The sequence below is a fragment of the Muntiacus reevesi genome, chromosome 2 (genome assembly GCF_963930625.1).
Source record: "Muntiacus reevesi chromosome 2, mMunRee1.1, whole genome shotgun sequence".
In the NCBI taxonomy this organism is placed as follows: Eukaryota; Metazoa; Chordata; class Mammalia; order Artiodactyla; family Cervidae; genus Muntiacus; species Muntiacus reevesi.
In genome coordinates this window covers 86,528,878-86,552,294 of record NC_089250.1, presented here as the reverse complement: position 1 = coordinate 86,552,294, position 23,417 = coordinate 86,528,878, and positions in this window count along the sequence as shown.

Sequence of the window (23,417 nt, the reverse complement as noted above, 5' to 3'; positions counted from 1 at the left end):
GAGAAGCTGGGGCCGTGGGGGCGGCATGGGCAGCCTGATTAAAAAATGAAGAATTTCCTGGTGGTCCACTGGTTAAGACTCTGCACTTGCCATGCAGGGGGAGAGGTGGGCTCGACCCCTGGTCCAGGAACTAAGATCCCACATGCCACACAGTGAGACCAAAAGGAAAAAAAAATGAAATTTTTATGGTGAAGGGAAGGCATGACATAGAGCAGTCGTTTGAGCAGGATTTTTGGAGCAGGGTATCACTGGCATATTTGAAGGACATGGAAAAGAAGTCAAGGAGAAGACAAGATTGAAGATTCAAAATAGAGAAGTGATGGCAGATGGAGGTTTCAGGGGTGGTACGGGGAGGGGTTAAGGGGCAGGGAGCCTTTAAAGAGCAATGATCCTTCATTTTCTGAGGCAGAGGAAAAGCTTTCAGGATGGATGAGAAACTGAGTGAAGTTGTAAGGCCACAAAACATACCCCTGTTCCCAGAACTCTGTGCGTGCATGTGTGTGTGTGTGTGTGTGTGTGTGTGTGTGATGCAAACCATGCTGTCTTGCATGTAGGAGTCAGTTTTCTCTGAGTGTTTCAAGCATGGATATCTTCTCTCCCTTAGTCATCTCTTTAAAGGTAAGGACTGTGGCTTCCACTACTTTTGCCATCCCAACAACATCAAGGACAAGAATTGTGTGAGTTGTGAATGAACCTGGTCTTGTTCACTGCTGATGGTCTTCCTTCAGATTATCCAGGCAAGTCTTTACAAAGTACCAAGTGCCAGGCACCCTTCACCTCTTGAGAACTGGGCCGTGCATTTAAAGATTATTTGTATTGACCTAGTACACTTGGCAAGCGTGGATTTAGTTGGAATAAGATGGGGGGGGGGGGGGAAACTCAACTTACAGCTGAAAATAAGAATTACTTGGTGGAAAGAGAGGATATTAAAAGAAACAAAGACAGTTTCTCTTCCTCTTTTTTAAGACACTGTGTTGTTTAAAAGTCAGGCTAAGCTGGATGGTTCCAGGGTGGTGATTTGGTACATTTGCTCTGCTCTCTCAGCTTCCCTCCATGTCTCTTTAGTAGTCATGTCAGGGCACACAATACATTCCTCTTAAACATGGGGCTAAATCACATCTTCACCAACCAAGCAACGAGCAGGGCATTGTTTGACTTCATCCTCCAGCTTTGGCTACATGTTTGACACAGATCTACCAGGAAATTTCCTATATAGTGCCACCTGGTCTCAGCTCTTCCCTTCCTGGTCACTCACAGCATTTGAAGTGCATCTTATTCATGGTTTTGATGTGTAGTTGACTTACAGTGTGTCAGTTGCTGCTGTGCAGCAGTGATTCAGTTATATGTATATATACATTCCTTTTAAAATTCTTTTCCTTTATGGTTTATCACAGGATATTGAACATAGTTCCCTGTGTTATACAGTAGGACCTTGTTTATCCAAGGTTTATCCTTATGTTTATCCATACAGTAGGACAGTTGTTTATCCATTCTATATATAATAATGTGTTGTCTATGTCTGTGAGCCTATTTCTGTCTTGTAAGTTCATTTGTGTCATATTTTAGATCCCCACATATAAGTAATATCATATGATATTTGTCTTTATCTGTCTGGCTCATTTCACTTGTCATGATAATCTTTAGGCCCATCAATGTTGTTGCAAATCGCATGATTGCATTCTTTTTTATGGCTGCATAGTATTCCATTGTGTATATGTACCACATCTTCTTTATCCATCTGCCAATGGATATACAGGTTTCTTCCATGTCTTGGCTACTGTGAATAGCGCTGCTGTGAACATGCGGGTGCGTATATATTTCTGAATTAGAGTTTTGTTTGGATATATGCCTAGCAATGGGATTGCTGGATCAACTCTATTCATTTTTAGCACCTGGTTACAGTCTATTTAGCACCTTAATAGTACTTACAGCTTCCTTTCACATAGAATAGTTATTGATGTTCATTCATATCTTATCTTCTTCACACATCAAACATGAAGTTCCTAGAGAACAAGGTCCATGACTGAATCATCTTTATATTTCTACTACAGCAACTGGATTAGACATTGAATAAATATTTGTTCTTGGATGAATAAATGATTCACTGTCTTAATTGTTCATGCTTTTCTGAACTGAGATTTCTCAACTATAGGATGAGGCAACTTATGAGTCTATTTTTCTTTCTGACTTCATGTACATTAGAGAGTTATTTCTGTGAGTGAACCAATGTTTTAATCCTGTGCTAGGACATAGCAGATTTAAAATTTTAAATCTAGATGGAGAGACAGAAATAACACATATGAAAATAGTCCAAAATATGACAAGCTGCTTATGCTGAAGTCTGAATTGTGTGCCAGACCCTAGAGATGAAAAGACAAACAAAACATCAATGCAGGAGGCCCAGACATGGCCAGTGTCACTTTAGGGATTCTCTGTTATCACTCAGAACACCCTGGACAGGATGGCACTTTCAGTTGTGTTGGACCTTCACTGATTATATTGTGGAGAAGAGAATAGAGAGTAGATGATCAAACTTCTTTCTCAGCAGTGAGCAGACTGTTATGTCATGATGGGGGAATGTAGAAGGGTTGGACTGGGAAAGTTGTGGACACACAGTTGGGTTTCAGTGAGGCGGGGCTTGAAGAGCCTGAGCTGTAGAAGAATACTGGGATCTTGAGGAAGGGGGCACACAGAATCAGGGGCAGGGAGAGAAGGGAAGAGGATGCTACGGAGGGCCAGCATCATTCGTTGCACACCTGTGTCTAGGACTCACTGGCCCCACTAAGAAGAGCATCAGCATGGCTGGAACAGAACAAGGGACTCATTTTAGGATGTGGGGCCCAGGAGGGGGCTAGTGAGCCTGTCACAGTGTGTAAGTATTTCCTATGCTACTGGTTAATGAGATGGATATCCTGGGGCAGGGAAGGTGGTTCCATCTCTGTCCACTAACACAATCAGAGCCATCTCTCTCCTTCCTCCCACATGCTCCTCCCAAGAGTGGACTTGAGTGAACCCCCAGGAAATCATTTTGGGGCAGTGTAATGCCATCGCTGGTCCCATGGCTTCTGGGTCCTGAGACACACAGAACACACCCTTCCCTGCCAGTGTGACAGCATAGTATATCACCCAGTCTCCTCTGGGGCTTTGGAACAAGACTGAACTGTTGAAACCTCCAAGGGGAGGCCCTGTGAGGGTGTATAAGAGGCCAGGGGGCTTTCAGTTCCCAGGAAGACCTTCTTCTGGGGGCTTTAGCTCTTTACAATCAGCAGGTACACATTTCAACATCTCTAAATCGTGGAGACTGTGTGCAAAATGCACGAGGCTGTTCTCCAGGTTTTGCAGGCTTAAATGTGGTGCTTGTTATGCCTGGCCAAGTGAAAGGGGGCCAGGGGCCAGCTGCCAGGAGTACCACGAGACCACAGAGGCTGAGCTGAGCCCATGACCCCAACCTCCAGGACACCATCTCAGTTTGGGGGAGCATTTCTACTTGTGTGGTTTTGTTTGCTTGATTGTTTTAATGACCCACCTGGAGTGTCCGTCTCATTCCCAGCTACCCTCCCTTTGCTGGTGAGGATTCACTAGAAGCAAGGCAGGAGGAGAGAGCAGACTCCAGGGGACCATGACTTTCCACCAAGTCAGGCTGCAGGTTCAAGAAGGTGGAGAAGCCCTGTTCCAGCCCCACAGGCTGCCCTGGCCACGGAGAAGAAGCATCAGAGACAGGGAACCCAGCAGGTGAGGCAGGAGCTGTCCTGGGGCCCAGTCTGTTCTTTCCAACTCAGCTTGGGGCAGTTATAGTTGCTTTAAGTCACTAGTAACATCAAAGAAGTGCTTTTGAATCTTGGCCTAGGGCTTGTTTAGAGTTCACTCTAGAGGTTCAGTTTGAAGTATTCAAATTAAAGTCTACGTCTTTGCAGTTAATTCCAACATGGAGTCAGGTTTTCTTCAATCTGGCAAATATTAGGACTTGAGGCCAAACCATTATATATGTATATATATATATATATATAAAGTTACAAAGACTCCTAACAGAGTCCCAGGTTCAGTGGATTGGGGTGCAGTTGGAGAAACATGTTCCTTATGACAAAGATAAGTATATAACTAGTGCTTCACGTGTTTAGCCCACATACATTCTGCTATTACATATGTGATCCTGTCCTCATTGTGCCCACAATTTAGTAAGGGGGTGGGGAGGACTGAAGTAAACAAAACAGGAAATAAAATGTGACTAGTGGTGAAACAACGGTGGGAATCTCCTGTAGACAGAGAGGTACAGAAGGAAGCTGAGATCTGGAAACCAGGAGTGAGCACCCCAGGGAAGTGAGAAGGTAGTGTGTGCAAAGTACCCAGGGTACCAGGGAAGACCCCAGGCAAGTCCAGGAACCACAGCCAGCAATGGCACTAGAAGGAAGAGAAGGTTGGTGCTGGGAGGGAGGGAGCTGGTTGGTTGGATGGGGTGCAGGGCTGTGGCCCGGGGTGTATGCAGGCTTCATTTAAATTCACCCGGAAGTGAAGTGGTGACACACCTGAATATGATTTCTGATCTTTCTGGTCTTGTGTGGAGCATGGACTGGAGGCATCCCTACAGAAGCAGCTTAACAGAAGGGGTGTGCATCAAGAAAGTTCACAAGCCAGAAGACAGCTCTCAGTGCAATGGATAGATAGGAGCTGCCATGTGGAGAGGGAACACATCTTACAGAAACAAAAAGACTACAGCTGCACAAAGTTAGATGGAAGATGAGCAGTTGGGGGAAGAGCACGGATGCCAAGGCAGGGGGCCAAGTGGAGGCTTGGAGGCCTGCCCCACGGGGTGAGCCGAGGAGCGGGGGCTGATTCTGTGGGTGGTGGGAACCATGGGGACACTGTCCAGCCACTGCTGACTGGCCTCCTTCTCATCCACGGGGGCTGGCTCTGCTGAGGCTGGTGTCCTGGGGCCTGAGGGCACAGGGCTGCTGGGTAGGATCACCTGAAGGGCAACGAACACTGCACAGAAGGGGCTGACGCCAGTGCCTTTTGCCACTTGAGCCCTGAAGTGTCCCAGGCTCCCTGCACTGTGGCCAGGAGCGCACTCATCCGAGGAGAGTCAGGAGGGGTGAAAGGCTCTGTGCTCAGGCTGCAGGGATCAAGGGGTTTCCACCCACCTCTCCTCTGAAGCGTGACTGTGCATCTGGACCCAGGGTCACGGTCACAATAGCTCCTTCTTGCTATCATCACCACCCTCCAGCACACATTGTCCTCCTGCAGCTGGGCCAACCTGAGCCTTAGCGGGCACATCAGAGCTTATTTGCATCAGATGATTGTGTGCTGATCACCATTGGCCCCAGGAAGTCTCCCCAGGGGGTAAGGACGTGCAGGGACCAGTTTGTCCAATGGCACTCCAATCCATTGAACCTGGGACTCTGTGTTAGGAGTTTTTGTGACTTCGTTATACAGACATATCATGGCCTGGCCTCAAGTCCTCATATTTGCCAAATTGAAGAACACTCGACTCCATGTTGGAATTCACTGCAAAGAGGAAACCCTTAATTTGAACACTTCAAACTGAACCTCTGGAGTGGACCCTAAGCAAGCCCTAGGCCGAGATTCAGAGATATTTCTTTGATGTTACAAGTGACTTAAGGCAACTGTAACTGCCTCAAGCTGAGTTGGAAAGAACAGACTGGGCCCCAGGACAGCTCCTGCCTCACCTGCGGGGTTCCCTGTCTCTGATGCTGCTTCTCCGTGGCCAGGGCAGCCTGCGGGGCTGAAACAGGGCTTCTTTATCCTCAAAGATGTTTACCATACCCTCTTCTCTTTCTTTTATGGTCACTTATAGTAGAGTGTCTTGCACAGAAGAGGTAAATAATGATCTCCTGAGTGATTAATTAAGTGAATTGTAGAAATAACTTTGAGATGAATATTTGAAGCCTTTTGTTGTATTTTATTTTGCTTTCGTTTTTGTTTGTTTGTTTTTCTATTTTGCTTTATTTATTTTATTATTTCTTTATTTTCGGATTTGGTTGCACTGGGTCTTTGCTGCCTCGAGAAGGCTTACTTTAGTTGCAGGGAGCGAGCGGGGGCTCCTCTCCATCACGTGCATGGGCTTCTCCTTGTGGTGGCTTCCCTTGTGGTGCACGGGCCCTGGGAGCGTTGGGTCAGTGAGTTGTAGCAGGCGGGTTCAGTAGCTGTGGCACTTAGGCTTAGTTGCTCTTTAGCACACGGAATCTTCCTGGACCAGGGTTCAAAACCATGTTTCCTGCACTGGCAGGCAAATTCCCATCTACTATACCACCAGGGAAGTCCTATTTTACTTTAGAGGCTTTTATTTTAAACGTAACTTTTGGTTGCATTAGGTTCACAGTCACACCACGGCCTCAGGTCAGTTGTGGGGTGACCGCAGCACTTGTCAAAGGATGAGAGAGATACTGTTGCTGACCTGGAATCTTAGTGACCACAGAGCTGTCTCAGGCGCTGGTCCCTGGAGCCAGGATGCAGCACACCCAGTACACTAGGCCTGCATATAGCACATGCCCAATTTCATAAGATTTTTCTCCTTGTGTTTCCAAGGCTGATTTAAAGACTGACTCTAATGAGTCAGGGTCATGGTGAAGGACTTGGAAAAGCATGTAGTTAAGAGAATCCATTTTTCACAGTCAGTGTCAAAGTTTTACCTCTTTGGCTGAGTCTGATTTAATAGATAGTTAGTAGTTTGGTTAATTACTGATGAATGATTTAGAAGTTGTTGTAGGAAATGTAGTACAAGAGAAGTATGAATAGTAAGAATAAATATGGAAGGTTAAAGACCATAAAGTTACTAATAAGGCTTTAAGCTTTTCACCGTGTCCCCAGCTCCCTTAATATTTCCTTATAGACTGAAGCAGAATCTGTGACCATCCACTTCCTCCTTCCTCCATCTAGTTTTTCATCAAAATTTGCCACCTATTTCCCTGATCTCTCTCCTCCTTTCTGTAAGACTGAGAAAGTAACAGTACCTATCTCATTGGGTGGAGATGCGGATGTGTGCGTGCATCCTAAGTTGCTTCAGTCATGTCTGACTCTTTGTGATCTTATATACCATAGCACAGGCTCCTCTGTCCGTGAGATTCTCTAGACAAGAATACTGGAATGAGTTGACATGCCCTCTTCCAGGGGATCTTCCCAACCCAGGGATCGAACCCTGCATCACTTATGTCTCCTGCATTGGCAGGCAGGTTCTTTACCACTAGTGCCGCCTGTGAAGCAAGCCCTGGTAGACCATGATGATGTGATTCTGGGAAGGCTGGACCCTCAAAACCCCGATCTTGGGGTTCCTTGGCAAGATTTGCAGAGAGGGTAGAAGATCACCAGAAGGAACACACATCTCTGTAGACCTTCAGGAGATGGGACCAGCACAGACCAGACCACATGAGATCTGGAGTTCTTCACAAGTTCTCAGCCAGACAATGGACTGAAAAAGACTTTCCCCTCTATCTTTGCTAGAAAGAGCTCAAATGGTCATGACTCACTTTAGAAAAATAAAGATAGGTAAACATTTCATACCCTTCAATGTGGAGGAGAAATATATTACTTGTATGTTTCTACTGTGATCACAGAATTCATTTTAAAGATTGCAAAATTTGTTTTTTTAAAGTCTATTTTCTCCATCTGTGATACTAAAAGCACTGCTGTGACTATGGGAGTGTCTGAGAAGACTTTTTCCTCCTCACTCAATGTGGGTCCTCATTTTTGAACTTACTAAGAATGACTGCCTTATGGATAAAGTCTGATGAATATGGTTCAGAGCTCCGTCTGTGATGGCGCTCCTGCTGCTCTTCCAGCCTCATCTCTCGGTAGCCCCACACCCCTGAGAAGGTAATGATCATATGTTCATCGAGTCATTCATTCTTCTAATATTTATTATGCACCAGATGGTGTCCAGCTCAGGTCAAGGCTCCCAGGAAAGAACAGAGAAGACCCAGACACCCAGATCTCCTGGAGTTGACATTCTAGTCCCCTGGCATCCCAAGCTGCTTCACATCTGCACACTGTCCTTCCTGCTGAAATGTCCCACTCCCCATACCCCCCATCATCTGATCTACTCAGGCTCCCACCTTTGCAGGAAACTTTTCACAGCTCTCCCAGATCACAGAGTCCCTGAACCGTGCCCCCGGTGCGTGCCTCATAGCATTCCCGCCTGGTACGGGAACATCTTTTGTCTACCTGAACCCTCATTACAGTACAAATGTGCCTGTGTTGGATGCACTCATGCATCGCCAGCGCCCAGGAACAGGTCCTGCACAGGATAGGGCTCCTTAATGTTGCCCAAACCTTGACTCGAAGTTAAGCCTCTGTCAGAAATATGACCACTGATCCTGCGGTTCTCAACACAGAAAGTGCTGGTAGCTCAGTCATGTCCAACCCTTTGCGACCCCATGGATTATACCCCACCAGGCTCCTCTGTCCATGGGATTCTCCAGACAAGAACACTGAAGTGTGTTGCCATTCCCTCCTCCAGGGGATCCTCTTGATCCAGGGATTGAACCCAGGTCTCCTGCACTGCAGGTGGATTCTTTACCGTCTGAGCCACCAGGGAACCTCTCAACCCAGGACGCATGTTAAAATCATCTGGGGAGCTTTTTAAGAAGCACCACGGCCAGCTCTCCTCCCCAGAGAATTTGATTTCATTGGTCGGGGAGAACATGCCAGGGCATAGGTAGTGAGTATTTCAAAACCCCCTAAGTGATCCCAGAGTTGAGAACAGCTTACACAAATACAAAGACCAAGTGATCTGGCCCTTCAGATGGCTGCTTCCCGTTCACACGCATATTGAGGGCATGAACTAGGTCAGCAGGACAGCACAGAGTCTCATAATACCTCACTGTGGTTCGCCGTAACCCACTGCTGCGCGTCACTCCGGCTCCTGTCTTCTGTCTGGACCAAGACTAGCAGGGATCCAGATAGGGGCCCCAGCATCACGGGTTTGGGGATGCAGGGGCTGGTCCATTCCAGGCGGCAGGGATTGGTGCTTTGCAGCAAAGACGGAGTCCCTCTTGGCCTTGAAGTTGTCCCCACATGTGTCAGCTCAAAGGACACTTCTAGAACCTTCCAAGACGTATTCTTGCCCATCTCAGAGCAGAGTAATCCCCACTCTTGAATCCCCTTAGGGAAGTGTGTGGAGGAAGAGGGTGACTCGTGCAGGGTGACAGCCTCCACTCCATCTGTTCTGCTTCTCCCAGCCCCTCAAATACAGCTGTAATGTGGCTACATAAGTCAGGTCCTTTAAAGGAAAGGAATAAACAGAGGCAAAATATGTATTTTCAATACCTCAGGGCCCCAGCCAGCATCATCTTCTCTAGGAAAGGTGTTCTGTAGGCAAGATAATAATTAACTGCTTAGTTTCTACTGGTTTCGGCAGGGTGGACACCAGGACTTTGACTGTAGGCCTTTTGAGAAGATCAAAAACCCACATCAGACTCCGCAGCCATGGGTAGGGTATGGCGGCATCTGAAAAGAAGCAAATAATAAAAAATTTCCCCAGACCAGAGTCTGAGAACATCTGCTCCATAATACAGACCCAGGTCACTCAGTGGTAAAGAATCCACCTCCCAATGCAGGAGATGTGGGTTCCATCCTGAGGTCAAGAAGATCCCCTGGAGAAGGGAATGGTAACCCTTTCCAGTATTCTTGCCTGGAGAATCCCATGGGCAGATGAGCCTGGTGTGTTGTAGTCCATGGGGGTCACAAATGAGCTGGACACAACTTAACGACTAAACAATAGACCCTACACTGTAAATGGACAAGCCACAAGGAAGCTTTCAATTTTTTAATTTTCCCTCATATCTTCTCCTACCTCCAAACAAAACAAAACCAAACCTCTGAAAATCCACAAAGCATTAGCAATTTTAGGATTTTTGGTCTTTTATTAACTAATTTACATAGTTCTTGCACACCTTAAGTCCATGTTAATTGTGTGTACTATTTAGTGGTAAATCATAGTATATAACCCCAGCAGGACACTTTATGTATACTTGTAGATCAATTATTCAGTCAGCCCTGACTGCTTAAGACTAAACAATATAACTTCAATTTGCATATGTTCCCTAGGTCATTGAAAAAAATCTGTATCAGTGCATTTAAAGTACAGATCAGTGCACTTCACGTACAGAACTGTGATAGTTTAAAATCACAGTCAATTGCTTAGCTCTTCACTTGAATAAAACCCAGGTACCATTTAGTTCACAAAGATCATTTTATTTCAGGATTTACAGCAGTGCCACACATCTGGAGCATTCTTCCTTCCCCTCCCCCTTCTTTCTTATCAGCATTTGAAAATGACGAATCAAGAAGAAAATATAAATTCACTGTGAATCTTTGAAAACCAGGGAGAATGTATATCTTTGATAGTGTCAGGAAGGCTTTGTGTGTCTGGTGCTGGGTTCGGCCTGTGTGCATATGGAGACTTGGATGAGATGACATGATTGCATCTCTTAGATTGTGTATTTTAGAAAAAATGTGCCCAGTGGCAATGGGGAAGTGAATGGGAAGCAAAGGAGTGAATAAAGCTGTTAGGTACATTCTCAGGATACTTGGATGAAAAGGAGCTGAGGGTAGAGACAGATTTGGATAGGAAGATATGTACTGAGCGGGATGCCTCTGATGGCTCAGGGGTAAAGAATCCACCTGCAATGCAGGAGACACAGGAGATGAGGGTTTGATCCCTGGGTCAGAAAGATCCTTTGGAGGAGGAAATGGCAACCCACTCCAATAATCATGCCTTGAAAATCTCATGGACAGAGAAGCTTGGAGTGCTATAATCCATGGGATTGCAAAGAGTCAGACATGACTTAGCACTCACACGTGCATTTCCATAAGGAGATGTCACACGTACTTTGGGAAATGAATATCCAAAGCACCATGAAGAGGTCCCTGATGCAGATGAATCTCTGGCGGGGGTCGGGGGGCGGGTATGATTTAAACAGCTGTGGGTGGCATGTCTGTGGGAAGCACAGTTGGGCTAGGGTTGGTTTTTGTTGTTGTTTGGTTGGGTTTTGGGGAGTCTTTTTTGGCTATGTCACGTGGAGGATCCTAGTTCCCCAACCAGGGTTCTAAATCATCCATCCAGCAGTGGAAGTTCAGAGCTTTAACCACTGGGCCACCAAAAAGCCCTGGGTTAGGTTTATTGGGGGAGCATGTACAGTTGAATAAGAGAAGGGACTCAGGAAACTGGGGCACCAATAGCAACTGAATACACAAGGGTTCTGTGAATGGAAGAAAAGCAGAAGAGTGTTACACCATGAATGCGAAGGGAAGGAGGGAGCTTCAAGTTGATGTGCCATCACCAGTGCCAAATATTCCAGGAGGACAGAAGAAGATGTCTCATGGAAAATGCCCTTTGGAATACAGGCATTTAGGAGGTCCATATATTTAAAGTAATAACAATTACAATGAAAAAGTGTCAGGAACAGTCACTTTTTTTTACAGATTTAGGTAGACTAAAGAGAAGTAAGGGGAATTCCCTGGTGGTCCACTAGTTAGGCTCTACACTTTTACTCCTGAGGACCTGGATTCGATCCTTGCTCCAAGAAATAAGATCTCACAAGCTGTGCATCTCAGTCAAAAAAAAAAAAAAGAAGAAGAAGAAGAAAGGCATAGTGGAGACAGCAAGGGTCTTAGGGAACTCAGTGGTGTCTAAGTCTTTGCAACCCTATGGACTGTAACCTGCCAGGCTCCTCTGCTCATGGGATTTCCAGGCAAGAAACTGAAGTGAGTTGTCATTTCCTTCTCCAGGGGATCTTCCCAACCCAGGGATCAAACCCAAGTCTCTTGCATCTCCTACATTGGCAGGTGGTTTCTTTACCACTGTGCTACCTGGGAAACCCACAAGATAGCAAGGAAGGTATGTATAAGAGAAAATGTTGAGAAGGCTGTGTGAACTTTCTGCATTCCTGTCTGCAGGTCAGACAGCTTCCACGGGTGTTAGGGCACATTCAACATGACAATCTCTCCCACCCTGGGGATATAACAAAAGTCCACATGCCCAAAGAGCTTTCAGAGATACATATGGACAGACATGTCAAAATGCAAACCCATAAATCCTGGGCAGAGTAGTGTTTAGCACACATCATGCTCACTAGGAAAAAGACATGATCTTTGCTCTCAAGGAGCTTACTACCGTTTATGTCCATGGAGAGTTATAACATAACAGGAGTATTGCTTTAGAAGAGAAGCCTCGTACTTTGGGCACCCAGAAAGAAAAATCAAATATATTTTACGTGAATATTAAGGAAAGTCTCCCTGAGAAGGTGACATTGCTTCAAGTTTTTAACAATGGATATAAAGGCTAACGGGATGGTGCATGAGCCTTTGACCATGAGATGGTCTTGTCAGGCAGAGGATGTGATGTTTTAAGGAGAAGTTTAGGAGAAACCTCTGGAGGCATTGTCTTAACACAATGTGTCTTAACACATTCTTAAGGAGTAAGAATCAGGTATGAATCTAGTACACAGAGTCTAGTTTCCGGCAAAAGTTACTTGGATCTAGCTTTTTATGTCCTCTTGATTCATCAAGATGCAGGCTCCCTAACTACTCTTGGACCAAAGGCTGGGTCCACACCACGGCTCTGTGAGGAAGGCAGGGGAACAATCCTGCCTTTGTTGTGAGTGCACATGTGTGTGTGTGTATTCTCAACCAATAAACAGTGCTCCTTGGACAATGACATCACGTTGATCTCAAGGAAAATAAACATGGCAGCCTACATTTACGAGAGAGAACTGAGTAACCTGCAACATGCTCATGGCCCAGGATCCTCTCTGTGGTTCTGTCAGGAAGATCACATATTCTCTTTCCCCCAAAGACCTCAAGTCTCCAGTTTGTTTTTGAAAGTATGGTATCTTATCCAAAATATGGAGATAGGGCCTGGGGACAGAATATAGGAATGTGAGGTTTAAATATATTTGGATAAACTTTTTAAATCCCAACTTTTCATGAAGGGAAGGGAGCTTAATTTAAACAAGCAAATGATTAGAGGCACCTACCAGCACATAAACAGGATCATAATTTAAAAGGTGGTCATCATTCTTCAGAGTTCAGGCATTATCCTGGTCTGAATTTCTAGCTCTGTTTTCTCCAAACAAGAGGCTCAAGTGAGCTGAGGTTTTGGCCTGTGTTAACAGCCACTTTTTTGGCAAAGAACAGGACAGAACACACAGCAATCAAATCAGCCTCGACATTGGCTCCAAACACCCAATGGGCCTGGACATGATGGTGTGTTTTCAGGCACATATAAACTTGGCCTGCATTCTTCAGGCCGTGAGTCTGGCACCTCTCTGGATCAGTAAATAAGCTTTTTGAAAAGCCCAAACAAACCATAAGGAAATCCTGCATTCTGAAACAAAAGGTATAAAGGCTAAGTAAAGACACACACTGGCATTGTCTCCTTTGCCAGGATGTGAGCCGTTGCCTTGGGAGAAAGATAACATGAAATATGCCATAATTGCAGGGCCAAGACTGCAGGCCCCATGAAACAGAACAAGAACAAAAAAAAATAGCAAAAAGAAAAAAAAAAGAAAAGAAAAGAAATGCTCCGTGTGTTTTCAGCCGGGCCAGGGGAAGAAAAAATCAAAGGAGCAACTCCCTCTTGAACTTGTTCAAAAAAATGGAGATGCAGGGGAGGGGAAATGAGAAAGAACACCAGGATTAGGTTAAAGTTTTCAGGAAAAACATGAGGGTGGGAGAGAGAAAGGAAGAGAGAAAGAAAAAGGCAGAACAATTTAATGACAGCCAAAGGAGCTAAGGGGAATAGGGTGTGTTTTTAAAAACATGTTTGCTTTTTTCTTTTCCTTTTTTTCCCTTTGTTCAGGGGGAGGAGTGTGGAAAAAGAAAAAGTTGGCCCATTTCATGAATGAGGAGAGAGTTGAAAACCAGACAGCTCTATATTCGCTGAGCTTTTAAATGGCTCTTTAAAAAAGTATCTTAAACAAGGAAAATAAAGACAAGGGGTAAAGACCATTGGAAAATAATGAAGATGCTGTCAATAAACTATTGATAAACCGGGGTTAAGAAGGGAGTATTTAGAAAAATTGAAGATATGCAAATGAGAGACTGCAATAACACACATGCCAGGGTATTTATATATACAGTGGATGTATATATACACGTATATGTATATAGTTAGTATTTGTCGCTTAGTCATGTCCGACTTCGTGACCCCATGGACTGTAGCCTGCCAGGCTCTTTTGTACATGGAATTCTCCAGGCAAGAATACTGGAGTAGGTTACCATTCCCTTCTCCAAGGGATCTTCCCAACCCAGGGATCGAACCCAGGTCTTATGCACTGCAGGCAGATTATCGTCTGAGCCTCCAGGGAAGTCCATGCATATGTATATATATATACATACACACACACATATATATACATCTATCTATCTATCTATATATACACACACACACACACACATATATATACACATATCTATATACACACACACACACACACACATATATACATATATCTATCTATCTATATAGACACACACACATATATATATACATATATCTATATATATACACACACACATATATACATCTATCTATCTATATACACACACATATATATACATCTATCTATATACATATACACACACACACATATATATACATCTATCTATCTACCTATATATATACACACACACATATATATACATCTATCTATCTACCTATATATATACACACACACACACACACATATATACACATATCTATATATATACACACACACACACACATATATACATCTATCTATCTATATATACACACACACATATATATATACATATATCTATATATATACACACACACATATATACATCTATCTATCTATATACACACACACATATATATACATCTATCTATCTACCTATATATATACACACACACATATATATACATCTATCTATATACATATCTATATACATATATATATACATCTATCTATATACATATATACATCTATCTATATATATACACACACACACATATATATACATCTATCTATATACATATACACACACACACATATATATACATCTATCTATCTACCTATATATATACACACACACATATATATACATCTATCTATATACATATACACACACACACATATATATACATCTATCTATCTACCTATATATATACACACACACATATATATACATCTATCTATATACATATACACACACACACATATATATACATCTATCTATCTACCTATATATATACACACACACATATATATACATCTATCTATCTACCTATATATATACACACACACACATATATACATCTATCTATATACATATACACACACACACATATATATACATCTATCTATATACATATATACACACACACATATATATACATCTATCTATATACATATACACACACACACATATATATACATCTATCTATCTATATATATATACACACACACATATATATACATCTATCTATATACATATATATACACACACACATATATATACATCTATCTATCTACCTATATATACACACACACATATATATACATCTATCTATATACATATATATACACACACACATATATATACATCTACTATCTACCTATATATACACACACATATATATTCTTTTTCAGATTCTTTCGAATATAGTTCCCTGTGCTATACACTAAGTCCTTGTTGTTGATCTATTTTACATACAGTAGTGTGTATCTGCTAATCCCACATTTCTAATTTCACACCCCTCTTCCCATTTTGGTGATTGTTTTCCAGAGGCAATTATGTTTACTGCCATCCTGTATATAGGGGGTACTAAGAAGAGGTGTCTTAACATTACATTGCCTCTCGTACTGATGTCGCACATGATAAATGAATTCATTGTTCTCAAGGTCTTACATTTTAGTCTGGATCTCATGTTTACCTCCTTCTTCAGTGGCAATATGCGAGAACTGACTCAAGCAAGAGAAGTTTAAAATGCTGTTTGGTTGGGAGCTAAGCTGGGTGCTCTGTGATAACCTAGAGGAGTGCGATGGTGGTGGCCGTAAGAGGAAGGTCCAAGAGGGAGGAGATATATGTATACATATAGTTGATTTTAGAGATGGTTGAATAGCATAACCGATTCAATGGATATGATGTTGGGCAAACTGGGAGACAGGAGAGACAAGGAGGCCTGGAGTGCTACAGTTCATGGAGGCTGCAGAGTTGGACATGACTTAGTGACTGAACAACAGGAAGATAGCTGATTCATTTTGTCATACAGCAGAAACTAAAACAACACTGAAGAGCAATTATATGTCAATAAGAAGATAAACTAAAATGCCATTGGTATTAAACAGAAACAGAAATACATCCCCCCATAGAAAAGGAAATTCAGTCACTAGGTAATCAGGGGATTGTTGAAGATCCAAGACCATGCCAATGACTAAATTATGATCTATGTTCTAGAGTTCAAATATCTTCCAAGAGGAGAAAGGTAACCTGGATCTCAGGTGTTCATGCAGGCTTGCTGCTGGGAGTCAGCACAGAAGCAGGCCTGGTCTGCATTCACAATGTGGCCACAGCCAGAGCTGGTTATTTATTTTTTTTCCTAGTCATTTTCCTCCTCCAGGATGGCAGAGCTAAATAAGTGAACACTATATCATTCTTTCAAGTCCCCTCCCCAAACACATTTCAGAAGGACTCCAGCTACACATTGTGAATTGCACCTGCCCCTTTATGATGCCAACTAGGGCTTCCCTGGTGGTTTAGATGAATCTAAATTAGAAGAATCTGCCTGGAATGCGGGAGACCCAGTTTCGCTCCCTGGGTCAGGAAGATCCCCTGGAGAAGGAAATGGCAACCTACTCCAGTATCCTTGCCTGGAGAATTCCATGGACAGAGGAGCCTGGCAGGCTATAGCTCATGCGGTCACAAAGAATATGACTGAGCAACTAACGCTAACACACTTTATGCCAGAACAGCCCAGTCAAGGGAGAGGAGGGAAAGGCCTTACTGGCTCCTGCACAGAGACAAGACCAAGGGAGACATGGATCTTCAGCTGCTGATCTTGTCATGAGCGCCTTGAGAGTTCAAATCACAAGGGGTTGAAGGTGGTGAGCGGACACACCTACACACCATGTAACTGTCTCTTACTGAATTACCCCATCCTGAGCTGGCAGGCAACAGACACGGGCCTTCATTACCTCCTGGATGGGTCTCTGGGGGCCCCTCCAGACTGGGCCACGCATCCAGGGCCTCCCTGCCCACACTGGTTGCTCATCCCCAGCCATCTGATCTGGAACACTGTCAGGGTCAGTGTTTTCACGCTGCCTGCTGCACTGATGGATCAATGACAGTCGGCAGGGAACAAGCGGTGCCAGAGAGGAATGTCCTCTTCTTCTGGGCTGACTCAGCTGGGGACAGGAAGACCAGGCATCTGGCATTTGGCAAAGCCCTTGATCGTCCCTTGCGAAATATTAACTGAAATGGATTTGCGTTGGCTTGGTTCTGAGAAGGTCACTCAGGATGCGTTTAAAAGGCAAAGGCCCTGTGTCAATAAAGGGAGGAGATAAGCAGCTTGCCATCTCTCTGCACTAATGTGTCCAATCCTGTACCTCAGCCTCAGTTTTATATCTCTCCACAGATCGGTGTGTTTTAATGACAACCGTCTCCATAGCAACCAGGTGTCCAGACACTCAGTGGATCTCAGGGTTATTAAATCTCAGCCTGGGAGGGAACCCCCTCTTGACTGCAGTTTCTGTGGAGCCATTTGGGGATGAAGGCTGGTGGGTGGGCTCTGGGGACATGTGTGGGCTTCCCTAGGGCCCTGCTGGGAGAGGAGACTTTTCTGGATTATTTTTACTAACGATCCAGAAGAAAGGGTAAATATCAGGTTGATTCAACGCTGATGAAACTAAATGGAAAAGAGTTGCAAACACCAGAGAAATTATCTCAATGGCAGAGGAGGCAATAAGCAAGTGAGGATGGTCCTGGTGAGCCCAGAGTTGGTACATCTTCGTGTTAGTATTCCAAAATGAGAAGGTAAGGGAGGTGAACAATGAGGGGATTGTTTGAGGAGGTCTGGGAGAGAATGATGGCAACTTCCCTGGGTCAGGAAGATCCCCTGGAGGAGGAAATGGCAACCTATTCCAGTATTCCTGCCTGGGAAATCCCAGGGACAGAGGAGCCTGATGGGCTACAGTCAATGGGGTCATAGAGTTAGACATCAATGCAAGATTGAGCACATATACCTAAGCTTAAAACAGGGAAACCACACAGGAGGGGAGTGAAGGGCTCCAGGGGAAGGGGCCACGCAGCTGAGGTTCCACTAGGGTGGTCAGGTGAGTGCAGAGAGCTGACCTGGGGGGGAACAGAGGGCAATGGTGGGATGAGGGGGGGCAGGCATGCAGGAGGGGGTGTGGAGGACCTGCAGGGCAGTATCTTCTTACGGCAGCTCCTTTTCGCTGAGGGCAGTCATGCCATGAGTCACCCCAGGTTCTCCCCAAACCTGAGTCCGGCTGACCCCGATCCCAGTATCCTGCCTCTTCTGTTTTGAAGTGATGCCCCATGGGCTAGCAGCTCACACAGGACAGGATAAGGATGGTCCAGACAGAACCGGAAGGAAGGCGCAGCTGATGAAATGGAACAAAGGGATAGTAGCTGGAAGCCTGAGTGACATCTAAATAGGCTGCAAATGGTCTTTCGGAGGGAACTCCCCTCACTGTCATAATCTACACCAGGACTGGACTAGGCGGGGTGGCCTGCCAGGGAGGTAACCCACGGGCGGGAGGGAGGAGGGCAAGGCTGCCTCCCCGCTCTCTTCTCTCCCTCACTGATCATCTTATCAGCCCACGAGTCACAGGGCTGAGGTTCACACATGTGCTCTGTCTACTGCAGGATGATACTTGGATCCCTCACACTAGGTGTGTCCATTGAAGAGAACTGACCTCTCCCTAAGGAAAACCAGGGGTTAAATCTATAACCCTCAGCAAGTCTGGCAACAAAATAAAAGGAAACCACATTCTCCATGAATGAAGGAAGGAGCAGGAGGAAGGTAGTCCCACTCCCCCACCCCTTTTCTTTTTTTAAAACATGAGTAAGATCCTCAATATGTTTGGGATTATTTAGCAAATTCTCTGAAAGGGGCCGTGGGTCAGGAACCAACGTATCATGGATGTAGAAACCACACTCCTCCCACATCCCCACCTTCCTCGACCCCAGAGATAGTAGGTTGGGTGTCATGGGGGTCTCTGTTTAGTTAACCATTAGCAATTCATAAAAATCCAGACCCCTGCACACTCAGTCCAGTCCTCGGGATGTTATTAGAAAATCCTATTTCTGGTCTGTTATGAAACAGAGGTTTTGATGTGCTGCCAGGTTTATGGGGAACTCTGGAAACAGAGCACTTGCTGCTCTAAGAAGCTGAGGCTGGTGGTGTTACATAAAGCTTTCCTAGCAACTCAGGTTTATCAGAGAATGTGAGGCTGCAGTGGAAAAAGAAAAAAAATCAACGAGTTAATGCAAAACATGAGCCAACCCACTATCCCCGTTTGCTCTGAGGCCAGCCGGCCCATTTGTGGAAGTGCTTTTAACCCATGACACCCCAGGACTCCAAGCTGGCTCCAAGAATACAAGCTCAGAGCTGAAAGGCACCTTCAAAAGGGCCTCACGAAATGCAAAGCAGCTCTTTTCACTTCTGAACCAATGGCTTACAGTGTGTGTTATTCGCTCAACTGTATCTGACTCTTTGCAACCCCGTGGACTTTAGCTCACCATGCTCCTCTGTCCATGGAATTCTCCAGGCAAGAATACTGGAGTGGGTAGCCATTCCCTTCTTCAGGGGATCTTCCCGACCCTAGGATCAAACCCCGGTCTCTTGTATTGCAGACAGATTCTTTACCATCTGAGCCACCAGGGAAGCCTGATTGCTTATTGAAATTCACACAAGCGCATCTTCTCTGCCCTTCTTGGGGCTGCTCCCAATTTCTCTGGGCACTGCAGAAATAAAAGGAGGCAAAGTCACAGCATGAATCTCTGCCAAGCTAAATGTGCCTAATGGCGCATCTGAAGTCAATGGGTGAGAGTCTCATTTCCGAACTCCTGGATCCAAAGTGATGCAGCATTGGGTAGAATCCTTTTCTGCTGAGGGGTGCCCACTTCTGTGAGGTTTCTGAAAAGTGAATGTCTCATCAATTGTTTTAAATCTCCCTGGGAGATTTAGGGGTGCTTGGGGGAGATCTGGGAGCTGAAACCACACAAAATCCCAATGCAAAGCTGCAAATCAAAGCTAATCACGCTGATCATGGTCTGCTTACATATGACAGCCCAAACTGCAGTGTTCTAGAGAGAAAGAGAAAGATTCCCCAGCCATGAGGATGAGTGTGACCTGCTGGATTGGGCAGGGGTGTGGTGGGGGTGGGGGTGGTTATATGTCAAGAGGGAAGATGGTTGAGTTGGAATTCAAGGGGAACGAGGAAAGGCAGTTGGAGAGGCATAGTTCCTTGGAGGACACCCCTCGATAAACCTACCCAGGGACCAAAGTTTCCCTGTCTGCAATGCCACTGGACCCCAGCTCAGTGCCCACCTCCTTGACAGTCAGTGAGAGAACCCTTGCTTCATTTGGGAAGGAAAAGGATGACTTTCCGAAATCCCGGGGCCTCCTATCCCTGTGATGACAGTCACCCAGCTGGAGGATTGTTTTTCCTTACAGAAATGTGATTGGCCCGAATCTAGAGGGTCCATATTCCCCAGGCTGTCTTTGCTGAATCAAATGCAAGGGGCTAAAAAAGGCAAAAGCTACATGTTGGCCTTGAAACAGACAAAGAAGGAAACCCCAAGACATCCTAGTTGGAACTGAACTTGAATTCACCTAGTAGAAGGTGAATTGCTATTTCAGGTAGTCCTTGAGACGCCACCAACAATCCAGAAATGAATTTGCACTGAGATTTCTCTTAAAAGATTTCATTAAAAGTGGGAAAAAAAAAAAAAAAAAGATGGAGAACACCCAAGGAAGCCCACAGATCTGCCGAAGGAGGACAGAGGAGTCCAGCCCCAACTCCCCATACCAAGAGATCTGATTCTGCCTATTTAACTATCAGAAGAGGGCGAACCCACTCCTCTGCAAAAGCCAGCCTGTCCCCAAGTATTCCTGCCCCACCCACAGGTGGGGAAGCCTCCCTGCAGACCTAGGATGCTGGCAAGTGCCTGGCGGTAGGAAGCTGTCTGCACCCTGCCCCTGCGTGGCCATAATGAGCCCATTTCAATTGAAATGAGATCAATACTACTCATTTTTTTCTTGCTGGCTCCCGAGTGATTCATGAATCTGAAAACTAGTTCATGAATCAGAGTGGGGGGGGGGCAGGGCGGGGGTGGGGAACATTTGTGCAGTCAGCGAACCTCGATTCCTTTCATGAACCCAGACATTAGTTGCATAACGCTTGCCTGCCTGCTGGTTGAAACCAGCCTTTTCGGAAGCAGCTTTTGGCTTCTACTTGTTCACCTCTTCTCTTTCTTGAAAGGGAAAGAATGACCCTAGGTGCTGCTCGTGTGTCTGTCTGTCTCGGGGGGTATCTCCATACCCTTTGTCTGTGTAGCTGTGGGTGTGGGTATGTGTGCCTGTGGGTGTGCGCGTGCAATAGTCTTTCTGTGCACATCGTGTGTTTATGTGTGTGTGTGTGAACCAGCAACGTATGACTAGCCGCGGGCCCTTTAAACCTGAATGGCAGCCAAGTTCATTTCTCAGCGGTGCTTCGTAAGGAAGCACGAGATGGGGCAGTTGGAAACCACAGCCCTGCGAGTGCTGATTACAGCCTGCAAAGGAAAATGAGATTTTTATCTCACAGGAATTCAGTTATAAAAATAAAATACAACGTCTGGCTTGATTCAGCGAAATGGACAAGCAAGCGCCGGGGCGTGTGTGTATTTCACAGAGATGCCGGACAAGAAGCATGACCTCAAACAGTGCGCTTCGAGCAAGTCAGAGGAGGTTGGGGGGGCGGCTACAGGAAGGAAGTGGGAGTGGAGGTGTGTGTGTGAGAGAGAGATGGAGGATGAGAGGAGGGTGGGAGGAGAGAGAGAGAGAAAAACCACCCTGCTGGCAAATGAGTGCAGCGAGGATGATGTCATTGGAAACAGTTGGAGGAGAGGGAAGAAAAACAACTCAGAGCTGGGCTAATCCTGTTTGCTGCCCTGAAGGGAATGGAAGGCAGCCAAGGCAGGGAGTTCTGGGAAACCATATAAGGGTGCCAAACAGGCTTTGCCGCCAACATTAGGAACTGACAGCTTTGTTCTTTGTAACTTGGCTGCCCGCCAGAGGCCTCATTTCAGCTCTGCAGCATGATTACCCTGGACGGCCGCCAGCCCTGCGCTGAGAGCTCCTTTTCTTCTCTCCGAGCTTTTTTTTTTTTTCCTCTTTCCCTTTGCCAAACATGCAGCAGTTACCATGGCAGTCGAAAGTAAAGTTTAAAAAAAACACAACAAAGTAGGGAGGCACGCCTTCACCCAGATGTGCCAAGGAGCAGAGAGAAAAGGCGGTTAACCTAGTCGTCGGGCCTCTGGCTGCAGGACAGACACGGAGGCTGACTGTCAAGCCCCGGGGAGGTGACTCCAGGATAAACAGAGAGGGCCTGGCCTCGCTGTTGACAGAGCGGGGCTGGCTCCCAGGCCCTGCTTGCCTTCTCTCTCTCTCTCTTTCCTGAGGCATTGTGGAGTGCGTCATGTGAAACGGAAAATGTCATGATTTCCACTGGGAATGTGTCCACGGTTCTGAGAAAGCTCCAGAAACCCCGGTCCACCAGGCCCTGAAGGGAGCAGGAAGGCGGGGAGAGGGTGTGGACAGTCACAGGGGCCCCCAGTCACCGAGGCGAACCCAGTGTGGGGAGGTGGCCAGCGGCCCTGGCTGAGGGGCTCTGCTGGTGGCTGTGCAGGGGAGGGCACTGGGGGATCTGGGGCAGTTGGGACCCCAGCCCCCAGGGTCCCAGAGGGAACCCAAAAGCCACGGCCAGTCCTTTGTGCCACTTGGAGGAGACCCACGGTTTTGCTTTACAAGGGGACTCTGTGATGAGTCCTGTGTCGCTATTTTTAACTGGGTTCATTTCCCACCTGCTTGGAAAGTGGAACATCTCCTGGGAGGTGACACATCGTGACCATCGGCAAGTCTCCAGGCAGAGAGCTGCCAGGTTACATACAAGGGACTTGGTTGCCAGCCACCACCCCCCCGCCCCACCCAGAGCAAAATCTGACATCCCCACCCCCAGGATGCTGGGAAGGGCCTCTTCTGGTTCTAGAAGTTTCTGCCACAAGGACCAACTTGGCCGTTTCCTGGCTCCTTTAGTTGGAAGAAGGCAAGGCCACAGCAGGGGCTGCTCTCACGGGCCTGCGGCGGCCTTACTATGAAACAGCTGACCGTTTCCTTCCGATGCCTGCCCCACCCCACCCCCAGGCCCTCC